This window comes from Aythya ferina (assembly GCF_964211825.1).
Source record: "Aythya ferina genome assembly, chromosome: Z".
NCBI lineage: Eukaryota > Metazoa > Chordata > Aves > Anseriformes > Anatidae > Aythya > Aythya ferina.
Window position 1 is genome coordinate 31795737 of NC_140299.1, and position 20689 is coordinate 31816425.

Consider the following 20689-nt stretch of genomic DNA (forward strand, 5'->3'; position numbering starts at 1 on the left):
CTGTAACCAGGACAGGCCACTGAAGATTTGGTGGTGTTTTTTATCAACTACGGAAGATACGCTGATAGTCTCTGTCAGATTTTAAATGGACAGATCTTCACAGCATAACTTTACAGGAAACAGTATTATACCTGTTTGGCCCTGGCAGCAGAGAGGTCAGTCACAGAACATGTACAGGAAATAATGCTTCTGAAACGAATAGAAAATACTCCTTCAGAGCAGAATAAAACTACCCCAGTCAATAAATATGTGAAAATACTCGTCATCATTTACCACAGAATCTGCAGTACATCTTACTTTTTAAGTAGTAGAACCCTGAAATATCCCTTCCTATCTATCAAATCTATCAGATTGCATGTGAAAGTATGCTAAAATTGCAATTCATGCTTCATTATAGTGCTTAAAAGAAGGCTACCCATGATTGCTGCACTTCTTCTTATGTATTTAGAGCAATCTTTTTCACTTCTTCTAATTAATTTAATGTTCATTAAAGTAACAGGAGAAAAGAAAGCACAAACAGCATGCCTCATGAAAACAGATGCCTTCTTACATTGCACACTCAGCAGTTAAATTAAACATGGTTTGGGGATGGTCAGAACATCCTGTGTGTGAGAAGTTACATTTATTCTACCACTAAAAACAGAGAAAACATTCAAAATATTAATTAAAATGAAAGGTATTTGAAATATGAAGTACACATTGTCCTAGATCAGCAATGGGAGGATGGTAAGTCAAACACTGGAAACAGATTACCTAGTAATTTCAAGTTTACTTATTCAGTGCTACTTTGTACATTAAAATATTTATTCAAAGATTTCAGATCCAAAACATCATCTGAATTATGATCTAGTGTATTCAAATAATGCCAGTTGAATAGGTTGTTATTAAAATAGTACAGGTGCAAATATATTCCTCATAAAACTAGCCTTATTGTCAATTGAAAAATAAATTTTAAAAAATATACATAAACTGTATATCAGGCTGTAAAGCTCAACAGATATAAGAATTTAATTCAGGTAAGCATAAGAAAATTCACAGTAATATTCTAGTTCGAACTTATCTCAACTTTCAAGAGTTCTCAGTGAAAATGTTTCTGTATTAAACAAGCTAAGGAACATTAGCAGAAGTCTCCCAGAAAGAACTAAAGATAGGTCAGGCTTACAAAGCCTGTATTTTTGAACACCAATGTCCAGCTGTAACTGTGCTATACCTGGTTCATTTCAGATCTACCTGCCACGTATAATAATTATACCCAAACAAGTTCTGCTTTTCATAATCATACAATAACTGAAGCTTAATTGTACAGTAAAGCAGCATATGCTCACTCTAACTACTAAAAACACAATTGGAGGTGAGAAATTAAATTTCAGACATCCCATGCAATTTGAAAAGACAAAAGTATTTATCTTTTCAGGATTTTTTTGTACATTCTGTATCCATTCCTCATCAAAATTGAACTAGGGTGAACATAAAAGGAGTAAACTTGAATTATCATTAGGCATGATAATTACTTTATCCATTCATCATGCATTCTGAAAAATGTTAATCAAAACAAGAAAGAAAAAAAAAAGTAGTGAAGGAGCAACCCAGTCCTGAGTAGCTTTATTCCAGGTGTTTCAAATTTTTGTACGATTACACTCTAAAATGCAAATAAATATTTTACTTTTTTATAAATACAAAGCTGTGTCTGTGTCACAGACATACCTGTTTTCTACTGAGACAATGATTTTTTATGATGGAAACATTTAAGCACTTAAAAAAAAAAAAAAAAGTATATGCAACTCCATGTAACTCCATATACAAAAAGTCCGAAAATGAAAGAAAGGGAAACAAATGTAAAACAAAGCTGCAGAAGTCTATCCCACCAGTGATGTAATTCAGAGAAGGGGAAATCTTCACTGAGAAATTAAAAAAATCTGAGGTGTCTCATTAGTCGGGGAACATTTCTGTTTAAAACTCTTAGTGCTTCATTATGAATTCCAGTTTTAAATCCTGTAACTTCCAACAGGTAATTTAAGCACCAAAACTGTTCAGTCCAAATTGAACAAAAGAGACTTAAGAGCCACAGTCTACCGACTGCTGCTCCAACACTGGATCACTTAATAAAATAAAGAGCTTTAAAAAAATTGTTAAAAAACTTTTTAAAAACTGTTTTAGAAAACTTTTTAAAAACTGTTTACCAAGATAAATGCCCCTAAACTAAATCATTTATATGGAAGAATACAATATAATAATATTATATAATTCTTATATATAGATATAATATATATATCTATATCTTATATATCTTATATATAATTCTTATATTAAGAAATGTCGAGGTTTGGTCTTAACTGCCTCTTCCTGCATGAAAAGTATTCTCAGAATTCCTACCCTGTGCTCATGGGTGCTCAAAATTTGTTTTAATAGATTTCTGTATGTAATTATTTAAAGTTTTTGAATCTAGATTATCTACTGAAAATCTATCTTGTGCATAGTAAAAGTGCCAGTTCATGTGCAGAAAGGGTTAGTAACACTAGTAAAACACTTTCCTTATTATCTCTTCTCTTACACAAGATCATACAAACATTTTGTGCTGGCAAAACCTAACATTATCAATTAGTTGCGGTTTCTCACAAAGGTTGGCTCTTCTAAAGAATTAGGCAATTCTGTGCCCCTCCAGCAAAGACTTCTAAATCAAATTTAGACAAAACTTCTGGACATACGGCTAGCGAGGACCAAGTTCATTCATTCTGATGCAAAGAACTCTGTACGTTACAGTGTGGGCCCACAGCTATCACAGAAAATACATACACTGAAAGCATCAAAATGAAAAATACTGAACAACTACAGTGCTGGTATTAAAACTTGTGTGGAAAGCAGTGGAGAAAGGAGGTATGGGAGAAGAAAAATGCATCATACGTCACCTAATGGTCAGAAAAGTGGAGCAATCTAACTTTTGATCTAAAAGTAGACTGTCTAACCTGGTGAATCTAAATGAGAACGTATTTGAAAAGCACTTGAAGTAATGTCAGAGTTTCATAAATTAAATAAAAATATTAATAAAAATAACTTTTAAAACTTCATTTTTTTTTCTGGGATGTGGTGCTGAGACACAGCATCAAAATCTAATACAATACCTCCCAAGCAATAAGAAATTCTCATGATTTATGTGTGTGCATTTGTCTGTGTGTATATTTGTACGCATGCATGAGTCCTCAGGACTAAAAAGAAAGAAAAGATTTCCATCTGTTCATAGTAATCATGATGCTTTTCACTTCCCAGGGAAAAATACTTATCAATTTAAAAATATGAATCTATGTGGCTCCGTTCTACGTTATTTTTATGAGTCAACTGCAATTGTAAACATTTCAATCCTACAGAGAAAGTTACAAAGAAAAGACAATTTACATATACTAATTTGGCAAAAATTGCTTTCTAAATAACTGTGTTTTACAGGAGCCATATTCTATTTTTCTTTTAGTGCTTTTTTGACAGCCAGGAATAGATACAAGTTGTAATTTACTTGTATCAATTTCCTACTTTACTAGTGTCCAGTAAAATCATTCAAACAGCATGACAGATAAAAGGCAATAATGAAAAGCATTTTCAGTCTTCAGAAAGCTATAATGTGCACTGAATACAAACAGCAGTTAGAGAATAAAAATTAAAAACAAAGCAAAACAAAACATACTCATACTTAAAGTCCTGCTGGCACCTTGTAAGACAACTCCTGAATATATTTCAGTATCCAGCAATGAAAATGTTATGTAAAATGATGTTCATTGATCCAGTAATCCCCAAAGCTCTTAGAGTGACTTTAATTTACCTGAACACAGAACTGCTTTGAGAAAAATCCTTCTAGACCCTGCCAAAATCTGACTGCAGGGAACAGCATATTTTCAAAGTCATAAAAGCAGAACAACAAAGAAGATGTCAAACACAAGGCCAATGGCAGCTGAAACTATCATGTTCTTTACACAATTAGCAATTGACAGTGTGAAGATTACTGGTAAAACAAGCAATGAAGTACAAGATGAAAAGAAAGTTGATTGTAGGTGACAGTAAAATATTTTTAGGAATAACAGTCTGTACAATCTAAAGGCTATAAAGTATACAGAACAACAACAAAAAAATCAACAAAAAATATTTGCATCCCACAAAAGTATATTTTAGCAGAAGGCTGTTCTTGATGAAGTTTATGGTGAAATTAGAACACCATAAGAAGACCATATTAGTTTGAATGCAATGCACTGTATACTACCATATTCCAATTCCAACTGATGTCAACAAAACAGATTCTGTTCTGTTCGAGATTTTAATTTATACTTCTGTTTCAGTTTTAATTTTTTAGCAAAAGTAAATACTATCTAGAATTAGGGTTCCTAATTAGTACTTTCTTCCAGGGTTGCAGGATGATCTTCTGATCAAGTGTTTCAACTGCACATAATAAAATTACTTCAGTTATACTGGTGATAATAAAATTACTTCAGTTATACTGGTGGTAGAAAATACCAGCATGTACTAGCTATGAAAACTACTGCTTTAAAAAATTAATATGTAAAAAATAGAATAATCAAGGCTCTGTACATAACAGATTCTCTGCCCTATAAAATAAGTTACATTATTGTTAAGACAACTTTTATTCAAAATAAAAAGGGAGCAAAATCTTGTGTTACAATCCCAAGCAATACTCTCCTGCATCTACCTTTATTTGATTTGTATAATTCATATAGTAATCCTTTCTGTGACTTATCAATTACTAGTTTTTGCCAATTATGCAGTAAGTAATCTGTTTAATTTGTTTTAGAATATGCTTATTCCTTTACAGGTAAATTCCCATGTGCTGAATTCCATACAACTATGTAGGGGGTGGAAGACTGCACTGAAATAGAGACAAACAGGAAATTGGAAAACTTTATCCTCGTATGGTTTGTGTCACTCAATTAAATTAAATAAATAAAACTAAAAAGCAAACCTATGCTATACATGTATCAGCCCACCTCAGCAACACTAGCTGTTACAATGGCACCAATTTAAAATGACTCTTCCAACTACCTAGAGAAAACTTCATACTTTTACATCTTTTCTGAAGAACAGATAAGACTTCCTAAGTCCTTCGGAAGGAAGGACTCATCCACCTTAATAATAAAATAGAAAAGGCATTCACCTTAAAGGAAAAGAATAGAGATCACAGAAGTGCCGCATCATAAGAAGAATAAAAGCTTTTTTGAGGAAAAAAGCTAGAAACTCTAAAAGAAGGTAACACTAAAGCTGAAGAACTGAGGACCTAAAGCTCTTTTTTTTTTTTTAATAAAGAGTGTTACATTGATACGTAACAATGACAGACTCAAAGCCACAGAAAGTGAATTACTTACATTTCTTAATTTACAATGAAATGTCAATTACCACCCACTTTTGATTCCACTGACATACACTAAACATTAATTTGACCACTTTTTTCAGTACTTGCAAAGCGATTTTTTGAAGGGCAAACAAAAGTTGCTGAAATATTTTATCTAAATTATTTATCCATGTCCAATTCATCACAGTTGTGAACAACCACAAGGCATAAATAGAGATTTTGGAACAGATGAAAAACTATAAAGCAATAAGCGATATCACAGGACCAATGAAAAGGATTAATTGCTACTTCCTCAGTTATTCAGTAGGAACTGTCTTCTACTGATCCCTTCATCCTCTCCATAACCTATTATAATACTGTTCTGCAATTCCTGCAAGAGGGAAATCACTGTGAGTAAAAAGATTATCTTCTCTTAAGAACTTTTATTTTTCCCTCACAAGAATTTCACCTTTAACAGTCTAGTCCAGTATTTTGTTATATTCATTTTGAAAATGAGTAAGTGTGACAATGAAATACCAGCCAAAAAGCGATTACAATAAACTCAAAAAAAGTTGTGTTTATCCTACCACTTAGCTCTGAAACTTTACACATATCTGGTCTACAGATATGGATAACAAAACAGGTATTCACTAAATTATCTTGTGAGCATCAACCAGTGAGATGAACCTCTTGGCTTGACTGGCCTCAGCATTTCAGCCCTCCATTATGGTTTGGATAAAGCCAGAAACTTTTGACACAGTTGTGTCTGTAACACTTTTCCTCCATCATGTCAGATTATAAGAATGCATGTTCTTGCACTGAAATCATTATGCATATAGACCAGATTCCTTCTTATTATTAACCTCTTATTTATTAATACTTTTTCTGTTGCCAAATGCAAGTGTTCCACAATGTGTGCAAAAGGAAATATAGTCTGCATTTATTTCATATTTCAGCAGTTTGGAGATGTTTGTTTTTGCTTGTTCAGAATGTTAACTGGAAAAAAACGAAATAGAAAACATAGTGTATTACTTCCATTCTTCCCATAAATGCAGCAAAGCAGTAAACTCCCATTTCTTGAGTCAGCTGTGCTAGTAATATTGAACATTCTGAAGAAACAGGTAAAAAAGACTGAGTAAAGCAGAGAATTTCTTTTTTTTTTTTAATCCCCCTCCACAACGTATAAATTCAAAGAACAGTTTATTGCATACTTTGTTTTTAAACCAAGCGCATGCTTATTTTTAAAACCACAGACAGATGTATAGATTTCAATGATGTTACATAGTGGTTAAGTTACCTATGTGGTTAACAGGTATTTCTGACCCTAACTTCTCTGCTGAATTCAGTCTTAAATTAATCATTTTTCATTTATTTATTTTCAATTCAAGTATTAATTTGCTTTATCTTTTCTGTCCTTGCTTACGTTTTCATATATATGTTTTCATATACATTTTTCCCATATAGGATGGCAGGAAGAACCAGCTCCTGACAACCTCATGTGCAATTAAATCCATTTGATACTGTGGGAGTATTTGCATGAATAAAGTGAGCTACATACAGCAAACTGTTCTTATTACCGAAGAGTCCTTATACACAAGGACTGTCCTTCCATAATGAAGCTCATTTAAAAATAGTCCTTCATTAATCTACAACAGAAAACTATCTTCTAAATACTTTTAAAAGCCATTTAAATTTCCTGTCTGATTTGGTGTGCTTAACATTAACAGCAGACAGGAATGTTCCCTATTTTTAAAGTTATTCAGGAGATGTGATTACATGACTCTCAACACCTATAGTTATTTTTAGCTATATGTCTATGAAGAACTTTTTTTTTTAAGTTAAATTTCCAGGTACTTTGTGAAGGATAACAGGGAAAAGTGGAAATCAGTGTTTTACAATCAGATTTTTTTTTCCTGTATCATTCATACTGTTTTAGGCAGTGACACAAAACAGGGATAAATTCAGAGCTGTGAATCACGTAAGGATTCTCTCAGGTATAAAGAAGCAAATAGTTATGGGAGTTTTGCAAAGTACAGCTGACTGGACTATTTTTCATCATTCTGCACATCTATGTAATCTCTGTCTGGACAGTGAATTCGTGATGCATAAATGTACAATTTCTTCATACCTTTGAGTCATCTTAAAAAGGCAGATCTAAAACCACTTTTGGTAGCTCAAGTAAAAAATAGTAATGCAAAATGTATTTTATACTCCTTCAGTCCCATGCCTAGACACGCTATAAAGATATAGGTATACAGATATCTATGAAAACTGACTGATTAAATATTGTATATTCCACCTCAGATCTAAGATTTTACCCATCTGAGAACATGAAGCAGTTCTAGATTGTCACTGAAGCAAATAAACATCAGCTCACTCCACTGATGCTAGTTTAATTATTACTTATTTCATTATCAGTCACATACCAAGCCCTCACACAGCTACAAATTTTAATGTAAACACACCTTACAATTTAGTAAAATATCCAGAGAAGATATAGTTCAGATGAAGTTATAAGAAAGCCACAGTATTTTGAGGATAAGCTTTACCTATACTGTCGGTTAAGAAACATCAGAAAATAGTCTTACTATTTTCACAGTCAAAATCTGAAAGGGAATTGCTGAACCTAAAAGATGTATTCATGTTACTTCAAAGGAAAGCTTCAGGTTTTCTAAGGAGTATTCTAGTATCTTCAAGGGAACATTGTAAGGAAGAATTATTTGAGATGGACCTCCTGTCTTTCTCTTAATCTCATAAAAATAGAAAGAACATCAGCAAAATATCAAAACAGAGGAAGATTACAAGGACAATAAAATCTGAACGTTACTCCTTTCATCTAGTTTGAAGGCAGAAAAAGGAAAAAGTTTATGAGAAAACTAAGAACAGAAAAATCAAAATGTTAATCTGCTAAGTATTTGCACTATTTAGAAACAGAATACACACAAAACTTGGTAACATTTGCTACACGTTCTTAAGCACAAAGTCTCTGTGAGAAACATTTCTGAAAACTGATCTTTGTAAGAACAGGACGCTGAAAATGTTCGTGCATTGAAAGTAATGTCCAAATAGTCAAGAAACTAATGCTGAAAAAGCTTCAGATTCTGCATAGACTCAGACAAGCTACACAACTTCAGTAAGTAACTTCAGCCATTAGCAAAGGGCAACCAAATTCACAATTAAAATGTACAATCAAGGATGTGGTACTCCTCTAATTTTTCTCTAGCAGTTAAAACTTTCAGTTCATCCCTGAATGCTGCCATGAGGCAATATCCAAATTACTAATTAAGTGAAACTGCAACCAACATCAAAAAATCCAGTAATAAAACAGTAGCTTCAGCTGAAGCAGCTACCCTACACCAGCAAAGATACAACTCGCAAATACAAAAGCTAGGAAAAATCCTGCTTTTTGCTGTATGTGTATAGGCAAAAGTAAAGAAAAACAGCCATTGTTAACCACTAATAAAAACTCAGAAACTCAGTAGGTGGAATAATAACTACACTGGTGAAGGAAGTACAGTGAAGACCTGCCTTAAAATTCTCAAACATGTTAAAAACAGAGAAGTAGTATAGCATACTAAGAAATACACAGGGAGTGCACCAATAGCTAACAAATAGTGTCTATTAATGAAACCTAATGTTTAAAAAAAAAAAAAAATAACACAGAATTCTCCCCCTCAAAATTACCCAGCATTGGTTTTGCTTGGAGAATCTGACATTTAAGAGGAAGCTTGAAAGCTTGGGATGTTAAACTCCAGATGCTTCTAACAGGAACATGAACTTGGAGCTCTTTTATATGGTCAGTTGTCTATGAGAATAAATGATCAGGATGTGTCTCAGTAAAACTCTCTCAGACCGAAGTAGATGTTAAGAAATTGAATTCATCTGAATAGTATGAAGACTTGGAAAGCATTACCTGGACAGAAGAGAACCAGCATGCACAGCTAAATTTAAATCTGCCATTTCTGCATCTAGAGACTTAAACACAAAAATGGCACTGGAGAGAGGTATTTATTTGTTGTCACACTGGAGTCTTCCAGATATAGGAAGCCAAGAGAAACCGTTATATCAAGCAGGTTTATTTCTCCTGTTGTGTTCCCTCTTTTACTGTGGAGAGCCTTCTGATGTGAAAAATAGGAAGTGGTTGAGAAAGCACAGATTTGACAGAGAACCAAAGGGCGATACTGTATCTTATCCAAGACATAAAAGAATACACATAAAAGAAAATTTTTTAAAACATTAGAGACACAAGAGTTTTCAAATACCTCAATGAAGGAGGTGTACAAGTATATATATGATGTCTGATGCATGTTAATAGCTACAAAAGTCTACACTGAGAGATTAATTTATAATTATCTGTACTTAGTCAAACAAGATGGAAGTCAATGCAAAAAGGACAAGCATAGAAGATACAAAAAGAACGTAAGTGAAACCTCTGAGATCCTAAGGAAAATAGCTTTGAGGGGGATGTCTAGAACGTATAGAGCTCTAATATTGCTAATTTAAGTGAAATTCTAAAATAAGGACAACCTAGTTTTTGCGAGTTCACAATATTATCTGTGATCTAACAATGAGAAACAAATCCGCAATAGAGAGTTACCTTTGAAAGATACCAAAGGACTGATTCAGAAGCGATTTACAGTATGGAAGAGTTGAAATGAAGTAGGTATCAGTATTTCTTCAGGAGCACACAAAGATGGCAAGTCACCAAGTACTTCTCCTTGATTTACTAACTGTCATTTTTCACATGGAGGAAGGATCATCAGCTGAAATGCTCCCATCAGTGAAAAAGACATGATAGAGAAAAACTTGGGGAAAGAAAAGGAAGAGAAGGGCATCCCCAGTCACTGTAATCAAATGGGTTATTTTGCTGTAGTGGGAAACTTATGAGGTTGCAAAATTCACTCTGCTTTTTCAAGTGGGTGAATTCATGTTTCCTCATACCCCAGAGCTCCTCAGCATCCTCAGGTGTTCTTTCATACTATGAAATAGGTATTAACATCATTATCTGAGCAACAGGAACCACTGATACAAGCTGCTGAAAATACCTCCACCTAATTTTCTGAATGGCACCTCTACTATGAATTTAACCCAGAAAAGCACAAATTTTACATCAAAATGACAATCTACTCACATTCTTACAAAAATGACAACAAAAGAGATAAGAAGGCAGCACACCTCCCAACAACACTGTTTAAGAATTAATCTATTAAAAGAATGCAAAGTACTGGTCAATGTAAAAGCACTTCCAGCAACTCATTCAATTCACAAGGGAAAATCCCATCATACCCTCCTTTTCCATATAACTCACAATCTCTTTTAATTTCTTTATTAATCCCTCCTCCTACCCTCTTCCACCTCAGACTGCTGCAGAGATTAGCAAAGATGAAATAACACAGTTTTAAGGCCATTGCATCTTTCACAAGTAATGTAGTTCCCCCTAGAAAGGAAAAAGGCATTCTGATATTATACATTAGACTTGCTCAAAGATAGAGAAATCCTCATCTCCAAAAAGCCCAGCAGGTATTTTCATGTGTTCTAATACCTTTGGAATAAGATTACCCTTGTGCACTAGATTAATAAAGCAATCCTATGAATAAATCAGGCAGGGATACAAGTCCTAGTAAATGTCCTTTTAGGGATTACATTAATGAAGGACATGTACCTGTTCCATCAAATGCCGCCAACAAGATTGAGAATAAACATTTCTTTTTATGTATATACATTTTCTCCTTTAGACCCAAACTGTCTAGAAATCTCCAAACTAACTAAAGTACTACTGCAAAAGTTTGAACACCCCATTTTTAAATGAGTTACTGTAAACACGCAAAATGAAATCCACAGAATGTTAGGATTCTTACAAAGGTAGGAATCCTGTAGGCACTCACTATCACCTGTTAGCATTACAAGGTACAATGTACTCTTCATTACCTGCTGTCTGTAATGTATTTAAATTAACATTTTTATTTAGTCGATATGCTGTGACCATTTAAGGCAGCTTTTGAAAATGTTAAACGGGAAACAGGTGTAAATTCTGCAGATTTTACTCAGCAACAACTACAATAGGCAGTTCTCTTTAACAAAAAAATTTCATTAGAGTATCACAAACGCCAGCTAAAACAAATGTTTATTTAGCTTAATGCTTTTTTATTTTCTTTCACATGCCAGTTGTAAAAGAAAAACTCAACACTCCTCACATTAAACAAAAACAACATCCAAAAATACCCAAATCTCCAAAAGTAAGGTGAGCAAAACGATTTTGCTGTTTGGAAACTTATGTTAATCAAGAATAGATAATTGATGCACATAATCTTAATTTGAGAAACTCTCGTTCTTTGCAAAATTGGCTAAAAATGAAAGAAAAAAATATATATCAAAGAACCCATCTGTTATTTATAGTAAAATAAATTGGTAAATAGCGAATATTTATTATTTAAGCAGTAACAGTTTTCCAAATAAAGTTGATGGCATGCTGCCCGTAAGTAAAAAGCATTGGCATTTGGCAAAATTCCATTTCCTCAATGCGTAACTGTTCAAAAGTGATTCTTGCTGGATACATATTCCTCCTCATCAAAATTCTTCTTTTTTCCTAATTTATGAGATGGTATAAACCAATACAACAGATGTTTTATTAAGCTTTCTTCTCTGTATTTGAATTTACCACTGCTAAGATTACCTGAATTAAAGCTGCTGTCATTTAAACACAGGCACAATGGGTTTGATGCACACAATGCAACCGTCAAAGAAAATCTTTCTCAACAGCCACTGATGGCTTTGAGCCTATTAGGACAGCTGTTCTAAAGCCTTGCAGAAAAATCCACCTATATCATTAAGACAGAAATTAATACAAACAATTCAAAAAAGGCTTGCAAGCATAACAATAAAACAGCATGTATTGTTGTGCACCTTTCTTTACCAACATTAATTTTGTAAAAGTTAATTGTAACACCATAACTCACGTACAAACTCCAGCAGCAGTTTGGAGAAAGATAGGCAATACATAAAACAGTGTCTTAACAAACATTTCTAAAAGCCTAGGTCAGAGCTATCCAAACTATCCTCCTTATCAGCAATATACATATATATTGTGATATCCAAGCTAAACAAAATAACACTACATACCATGCCTGTGCTTTCACCACCGATGAATATCAGTTCTGCCTTGGTTACATTTGCTGGAAACAACTAGTATTTTGTTCCACAAAAACACACACCCTATTTTTAGATGAAAAAGGAGGATACATGCGTGCTGGGTAAGCTGTTAAAAACTCTAAGCATATCTGAAACAATAGAAGTAATAAATCAACTGTGTAAATTCCAAATTTCTTAATGAAGATTAAAACAGAATGCATGAAGTTCTAAATAGAGTCACATTGTGTTTACTTTTTATTGCTATTTGTGTGTTTTTGTCAAACAAGAAAGCATTCTCAAGCCTAAAACTATTCTTATTGTTCAAAAATACACTGATTCTTTCTTACTAATGCAAATCACTTTCTGAACTGTACTGCAATATTAGCTCAGCAGCGAATATGCCTGTTTTTGGGGGGTTTTGTTTTTGTTTTTGTTTTTTTCTTGAGAAATGCTACCGGTTATGTTGGTGTAGAGATATAAGACAGTAAATTCCTATCAGTACCACTGACCTCAGAGCAAACCCCACAACTGGCTACAGGCATTCAACATCCATCATTGCTCCTGAAACCTAATCTTTCAGGGAAGGACAGCTGCACTGGGCAGCAGTTAAGCAGCTTTCTAAGACACACTGTCATCCCAAACAAAAATAAATAAATAAATAAATGTAACTTCCTGTCCTACTTTCAGAATAGTGTTTTAGAAACCTCTCACTGCATGTACTTCACACTAAACTAATGATTTTTATCTACACATAAGCAGACAAAATAAGCAGTGATGAGAGATGCTTTTAAAATTTAATTCTTCTTGCACACAAAATATATGTTTGCTTATTAATAAAAAACAGCCGAATTCATACACACTACACATGTTAAAAATAAATAAATAAAAACTAGTATGGTATAGGAGCTAAAGAAATGATGCAGATATATTTACAACATAGAAAACCTAGAAAGGAAATTTCTGCTTCTACATTTACAAACTGCTTTTTAAAAAAAAAAAAAAAAAAAAAAAAAAAAGACACACACACCCCTGTTTACAGTAAATTCTAGATAGGAAGAAAATTCCTTTCTTTATGAACAGTGATATATGTATATATATATATATTACTGTTGAATACTATATGTTGAATACTATATGAATAATATATATTCATATATATATATGAAAATTATGTGTGTTTCACAGAAGTTAAATTACGCAGATGAACACAGATAAAATAATCATATCTCTGTACCTATGCTAGAAATCATGATAAACATTAACCCTGTCTCATTAACCCATTCTTCTTGTGGAATAAGGGAGAAAAAAGGAAGGTAGAGAGTATAGAAGTATCTATGTATAGTACCCACATACTTTTGTGAATGTTAGTAAGATCAAATTTATGTTTTGTTTTGTTTTGTTTTAGGAAAATAAAAAGCATTGTTCCTTAGTTTTAATAAAGCATATTTGCTTCACTTTTATCAAGCATGCACTTCTCCTCTTCCTTAAATGCAAAAATTACTAGAGGGCGAGGGCGAGGGCGAGGAGAGGAGAGGAGAGGAGAGGAGAGGAGAGGAGAGGAGAGGAGAGGAGAGGAGAGGAGAGGAGAGGAGAGGAGAGGAGAGGAGAGGAGAGGAGAGGAGAGGAGAGGAGAGGAGAGGAGAGGAGAGGAGAGGAGAGGAGAGGAGAGGAGAGGAGAGGAGAGGAGAGGAGAGGAGAGGAGAGGAGAGGAGAGGTCAGATTTAAAAAGTCAGATTTTACACATTGCTTACTGAACTCTGACTTACAGATATGAAATTTCCAGAACACTAAAACTGTAAAAGAGCAACACACTTGCATTACCACATCTAACACACCACTTGGAGAAGAAGTACGTATTATCTGACTGCAACAATCTGTGAGCAGTTCGGCGGGCTCTAACCAGAACATCCATTTTGATTGTGTACAAGCAACAAATTAATTTATATACCGATGCAGTGATTCTTCTAATTAGAAGATTATTGGAAAACTCAAATAACATCATTGTGTTTAACTGTAAAGAAGTACAGCGCAAGGCACAATACTATGTTATGGCATGTCCTGTGGTATAATATATCAAAGTGCCTAAAATTCCATTACTTTCATTTGGCTGACAAGAAGGAATTTTTCAGGAAGGAAGGTATCACATACACAGGTATAAACACAGGAGCTGACTTTTGCAAAACGTTATTTTTTTACATTTTGGAACTCTACTGCAAAATCAATCCCTACCACCACTTTTTTTTTTGTTGTTTGTTTGTTTTTTTGGGGGGTATTGGGGGACTACTGTGCAACTAAGCTTATGGAGAAGGACTTCACGGCATGTAAGCACAAGACATTTGAAGCTGTAAATCTTCTCTTAGGAAAGTACAGACTATGTATAGCTACTGATATATTTAAAAATAAGCTGATAAACAGTGTGAATAGTCACTTCTATGAATAAATTTAGAGAACCTGAATGAATAATAATCACCTTTTAAGTAGCAATGCTTTCAGAATTTACATAGTAATTTATTAAATTTAACCAAATTATTTGCAAACGAACTAAGTTTAGTATTTTGTATCTACATTCTCTGCATTTCAGGTATCCATTTCCTAAAGGAAGATACAAACATGCAATGTTTTAACACATATTATCAACCACCAACCAAAAGCCATCTGAGCTTATGGAATGCAAGCTGAAATTGTGCAATGGTAGACATATGGTTCTATCAATGCACTGCGGCTTAAACAAGTGAAGTGAAGCTCGTTGGAATGGAATCTACAGGCAAAGCACTCTCGTACAATCCTTTTCTATATCATCAGATTTCTTCACTTGTACTGGAGCTCTCGGTGTAGTTGATCACCAAGAGAAATAACTCTTCCTCTTTGCTCCTATTTGTGAAATCACTGATAATATAGGAATATTTTTGAATATGGATTTTTGCTTTAGGCTGCCAAATTGCCAGCATATATTCATTAATTAGCTTCATTTAAGGCCTTTTGCAAAGAAAACAAGGATTAAACAAATAAAGTAAACAACTCACAGAGTATGTAAAATTTAGATTTTTCATAAAAGTATTGTACGTTGACCATTCCATGCCAACTCTTATTACACAGAATTACAAACTAAGCAAGCTCCTATTAAGATACTGATGGCATTATGTATCTGACTTGAACAGCTGGTATCTATATATTTTTCCCAATTTACTAAAAAATAAAAGGTTAAAAAATTATTATGATCTTACGATGAAGTAAAACATCATGACTCGTGGATCTATACCGTATTAGTTCCCTTGATATCCAAAATGCAAATGAAATGAAAATCCTCTGCATTTCGGAGACACTGCCTTGGTTTACTGACACTCAGTAAAACTTACAGTCTTGACCAGATGTTTATCAGTTCAGAAGACCTTTGAAGTGTATTTCATTACATTTCAGCATGATTTTACATAAGTGCACACACACATTTCAGAAAATTAAACTCAGTCAATATTTGCAAAACTGTTGTCGGCAGTAAGACAAAAAGCCTCTTGCTGTAACTGTCCCAACATCGCATGATATATAAAACTATGCTGCTTTAGTGATAGCTTATTAAAAAATTAACATACCATAGGGAGACTACATTTTGATTGTATGACTTTATACTGATTCAGCTAGAAAATCCTTTTAAATGATAATTTTCAAGGAGCTTAGTAACGGAAGTTCATTTTGAAGGAAATCCAATATGCAAATGTTTCAGCTGTGCTCTTTTACAAATTGTCTGCCCTGTCAGTTTGAAAAACTGAAAATCAACAATGGAACAGTGTAAGTATACTTGACCTTATTGCTTAATGTCTATCAGGAATGCTATGGTTGGTCGATTTTAAATTTCTGAGACTGACACTCAAAAATGTATAGCGCATCTCCAGCTCAGGTCCCACAAATGCTGACTACCCTCCAGCCTTGGAGCCTCCACACTTGTAAACTTGCATAACGCCTATAAAGCTAGTTTATATACACCATCAATCTGTGTCTACTCCTGCCTTAAAGTAATCCTGTTTGGTTTATCTTTTAACCCTACAGTTGCATTGAACACTACCATTACTAATCTAATAGAAACACAAAGCCAACAAATCTAATTTTCTCAGCTTACAGAAAATATGAAATGCAAATCTGACTTTGCCCAAATTTTGCACCTTCCGAGTTGACAGTCTTCCCCAGCTGCCATAACTGTTAGGAGGGTAAGGAGGAAGGAACTATGTTGGACACCATACAGGACTAGGGTGTGGGTGACGGAGGGCAAAAATCCCCCCAAAATACACAAATTGCATGCCTCTCCTGAATAACAGCACTTGTTAGTAAGGCACAAATAACCAGCAACTTTGCTTTTGATGCTAGGTATCTGTGGAAAAAATGTCTGGTGGAAGTGTTAGAATATGCCATGTACTGGTGTCTGCTATATGAGAGCAGTTTATACAGGCCCCTAGTGGCTTAGCACACACAGCAGAGGATGAAGAGGGATTCCTACTCTTTGGCTTGTGCAGTTTTATTCAAATTTTATCTGCTTTATTCAAATGTAGAAAGAAAGGGCAATCTAAAAAAAAGAAAAAAAAAAAAGAAAAAAAAAAGAAAGCTGAATCACTGACTAGATTTAAAACAGCAGGTATTTCACTCTTTTGTACAACCCCCAGGTCTGCTTTTTGCAAACCATCTTGAGCACTAAACACTGACTTACTACCTCCTATTTAGTTTGCTGACAATGCTGCTATTGACTTACATAACAGTCACAACAGAATGCCTAATTAGTATTATTCTTTAGCACTCATTTTAAAGGTAGCATGACTGATTAATCTAAAAGCAAATTCTAGGACCTATTCCTGAAATCTAGGAATACTGAGATACTCTTTCCCCCCTCCACACCATTCTTGATCGCTTGCTATAGCATACACAAACCATAATGAATTTCTTAGTGCCTTCTTCGAGTAGAAGTCTTCTACTTAGGTAAAGCTTTCAGTGCTTAAAGTGGATATAGAAAAGCTATATATCACTTCTGCATTGAGAGAAATCTAAATATACCCTGCCATATTATAAGTGACAAAACTAAAATTGGAAAGCTACTCCTGTAAAAAGTCTCTCATTAAATCCCTCTTCCTTTCGACGTAACACTCAGTTCCTTGAAAATCCCATGCCAGTACATTTACAGTGTTCAGCAATTTTGACTGAGTAAAATTTGACTGCTAGATATATTAAACTGACCAGTCTGCTTATTTCATACAATAAAGAAAGACAAAGAAAGAAAGAAAGAAAGAGACAGATCGCATGCAACTGAAATTAAAGTACCTATCAAAAAATGGCCATCTAAAGGAAAATGCAATGACATGTGATTGTATTCAGGAAAGAGAAGAATCTTTTTTTTCTTCAGAGTTGCTCTGTTCAGTAACAAGAAATTTAGGAGCTTTGTGTGCTTCCAACCCAGCAGCAAATGATATCATTTACTATACAATTTTATACCAAGATTAGAAAGTACTAACCATTATAGCATTAAAAAGCACTAAGAGATACCAAAGAATGTAAAAAACATCTTACACATGCATTCTGCCATCTGTATCAAAATTTACAATGAACGTCCCAATTACAGAAGTTGCTTGTGCCTGATCAAAAGGTATGTTGGAAGCAATTTCTGAAAGTCTAAGATGATAATCGTGACTTCCCATGTTAATTATAAGTTTAAGAAAATTTAATCTTCACGAAAAACAGTCATCCCTGCAAACAGGAAACTCCAAAGCAAAGCAGTATCTACAGACTTGTTTCAAATACAGCACGGTCTCAGGCTACAAGTGAAGGAGCATGTAAATAAAAAAAAGTAACTGGTCCGTGTAAATAAACTGACCCCTTCACGTATGTCAAGACTGAGAATGCAAATATGATAAGCCCTGCAAAGGAACTGTCATCCCTCTGCCAGGCTATAACCATACAAAGGCCCAGCAAGAGGATAAAATACGCATGACAGCAGACTGAAGAAGTACCAAGGAGGAGCAGGCATTCAAAAGCCATACATGCAAGGAAAAGTGGAAACAGCTTAAAAAGGAAATAACATACTTCTGTGAGGGAGAGAGGAGGTAGAAAATACGTAAAATACGTATTTCAATGAAAGAAAACTACTATTTTTATTCGCCTGTCAGGGAGAGCCTGGTGAAAGGAGTGAGAAGTGCTTGCTCGCAGCAGAAGCCCTCACAGAGGGAGCTGGTAAGTTTGCTCAACAAATCCGCGAGCCCCTTCATCAAGCGCTCAGAAAACTGAGTTTCAACCCGATGTGCTCTCATTTAACTGGTTGTGGGAGAGTAAACAAAGAAACTAAAAGCCCAACCTGTGAAAAGCTTCGCATCCCCGTGCCTCCCCGCTCCGCCGAGGCAGAGAAGGAGGATGGGGAGGAAGAGGATGGGGAGAGAGCCCTCCTCGGTCCGGTGGTCCCTAAGGGCCGCTCGCCCCACGCACCCCGCTCCAGCGACAGACCCCAGCCGCGCTGCCCCCCCCGGCCACACCAACGGCCCCCTCCCCGCTGCCAACCGCCCCCCGCAAGCGGATCCCTGCAAACGTAGGCTCCGATCCATCGCTCGCCCGCACGCAGCCGGCCCCCGCCCGCTCACCGCAACTCTCCCCCCGCTGCCCGAGCAGGCCGCGCTGCCGGGCTGAGACCCGCTGGGGAGAAGAGGGGAGGAGAGGGCTGGCAACCGCCGGGTGGGAGCCCCGGGGCGGTCGGGGGGAAGACTTGTGTGCGAGGCACTCCTGTACCGGGCTGCACACACGCGCGCGGTCACGCACGCGCGCTCACACGCTCACACACTCACACACCACACACAAATTCTATGCGCGCTCACGAGCGGGCCGAAAGAGGCGGTAAAGACGGAGCGGCGGCGGGGGAAAATGGGTCGGCGGCGGGGCAGTTACCTGGTCATGCTGGCTTCCCCGGTCCCAGCAGCAGCCACTGCCGCCGCCTGCCCGCTCTCCGCCGCCGCCGCCACCTCCTCCCGCTGCTCACTCTCGGCTTCGAGGCGGCCAATTTAATCCAAGCCCCGCAGCAGTAGCGGCAGCAGCAGCTACGAGCGGGGCCCCCGGCCGCTGCTGGCGGGCGCGGGTGTGTGTCTCTCACACTCCGGTGCCGGGGAGCGAGAGAGAGTCAACCAGAGTCCGAAAATCCAGCATCCAGCAGAGCCGCGTCCCCGCCTGCCTCCTCCTTCCAGCGCCCCCTCTCCTCCGCTCTGCTCTTCTTTCCTTCTTCTTCTTCGTGTTCTTCTCCTTCCTGCCGCGGCAGTGGCTTCTGCTGCTGCTCCCGGGCGCGCTCTCTGTTCCCGAGCCGCTGCTCTGTTTCCCCTCCTCCTCCTTCTTCTCCTCCTCCTCCTCCCTCTCTCTTCTTCTTCCTTCCCCCTTCGCTTTTTTTTTTTTTTTTTTTCCCCTTCCTTTCTTTCTTCCTTCGTCTCTCTTTCAGCAGGTTCTGGCTACAAGTAGCAGCGAGGTCGCCCACCCGGGCTCCCCCCACTCTGCAGCCCCCCACACCCCGGGGGAAAAAAAAAAAAAAAAAAAAAAAAAAAAAAAAAAAAAAGTGCGGCGCAAACAAAAGCGAGGGGAGAGGGCGCGCGGCGGGCAGAAATCCCCGGAAACCTTGCCCGAGCGGCCCGGCACCAACACTCCCTGCCTGCTCCTCTCCCCTCCGGGGGAGCAAGGGGGCGAGCAGGGCGGCGAATACGCTGGTGGAGACGGTGACTCTCTGTGTTTTGTGCGTGTTTGGGGGGGCGAATGGGGGGATTTTTGTGTTTGTTTGTTTGTTGCTGCTCGTTTTTAATCCTCTTAGCCTGTGTGGATCACAGGATCTGCACGGCCCCGAGCGCTAGAAAGGGATTGCTTCCGAGCTCCCGGGGACGGAGCGGGGATACAGGCATCGCCCACCCGTGCCCGCGGGCTGGGGGCACGCGCGCCCCCGCGCCGAACACGCACACGCGGGGGGGGTGTGTGACGTCACCCCGCAGCGGGTCGGGGGGCGCCTCCCTCCCGGGGGCGTCAGGGCGTAGCGGAGGGTTAGCGGGGCCGGGGCCGGGCGGAGGGGCTTGGTGGTGCTACCCACCACCAAACTTGGGGTGGAGCGCTCTCGACTTCTTGTCCCGATTTAGGCCCAGCCGGGGGAAGGCTGGGGATTGCCGGATCGAGGAGAGGCGTCGAGGGGGTTGTGGCAGTGCTGTGTTTGCTCGTGCGGCCACGGGTGCGCGCGGCGGCTCCCGGTTTTCT

The 20689-nt window shown here is 37.2% G+C and overlaps 1 protein-coding gene across 16 annotated transcripts in view; it reads right to left on the reverse strand.

Moving 5' to 3' along the window:
* The window catches only part of PTPRD (protein tyrosine phosphatase receptor type D), a 1303784-nt gene that overhangs the window by 385789 nt on the left and 897306 nt on the right, over positions 1-20689 (reverse strand). Inside the window, exon 1 of one of the 16 annotated variants that reach the window (XM_084505444.1) lies at positions 19358-19787. The exons of the other annotated variants lie outside the window; for them this stretch is intronic. The gene's annotated coding sequence lies outside the window, so the exon portion shown is untranslated. Of the gene's footprint in view, positions 1-19357; positions 19788-20689 lie in introns of those variants that run through there. 16 annotated transcript variants of the gene reach the window in all.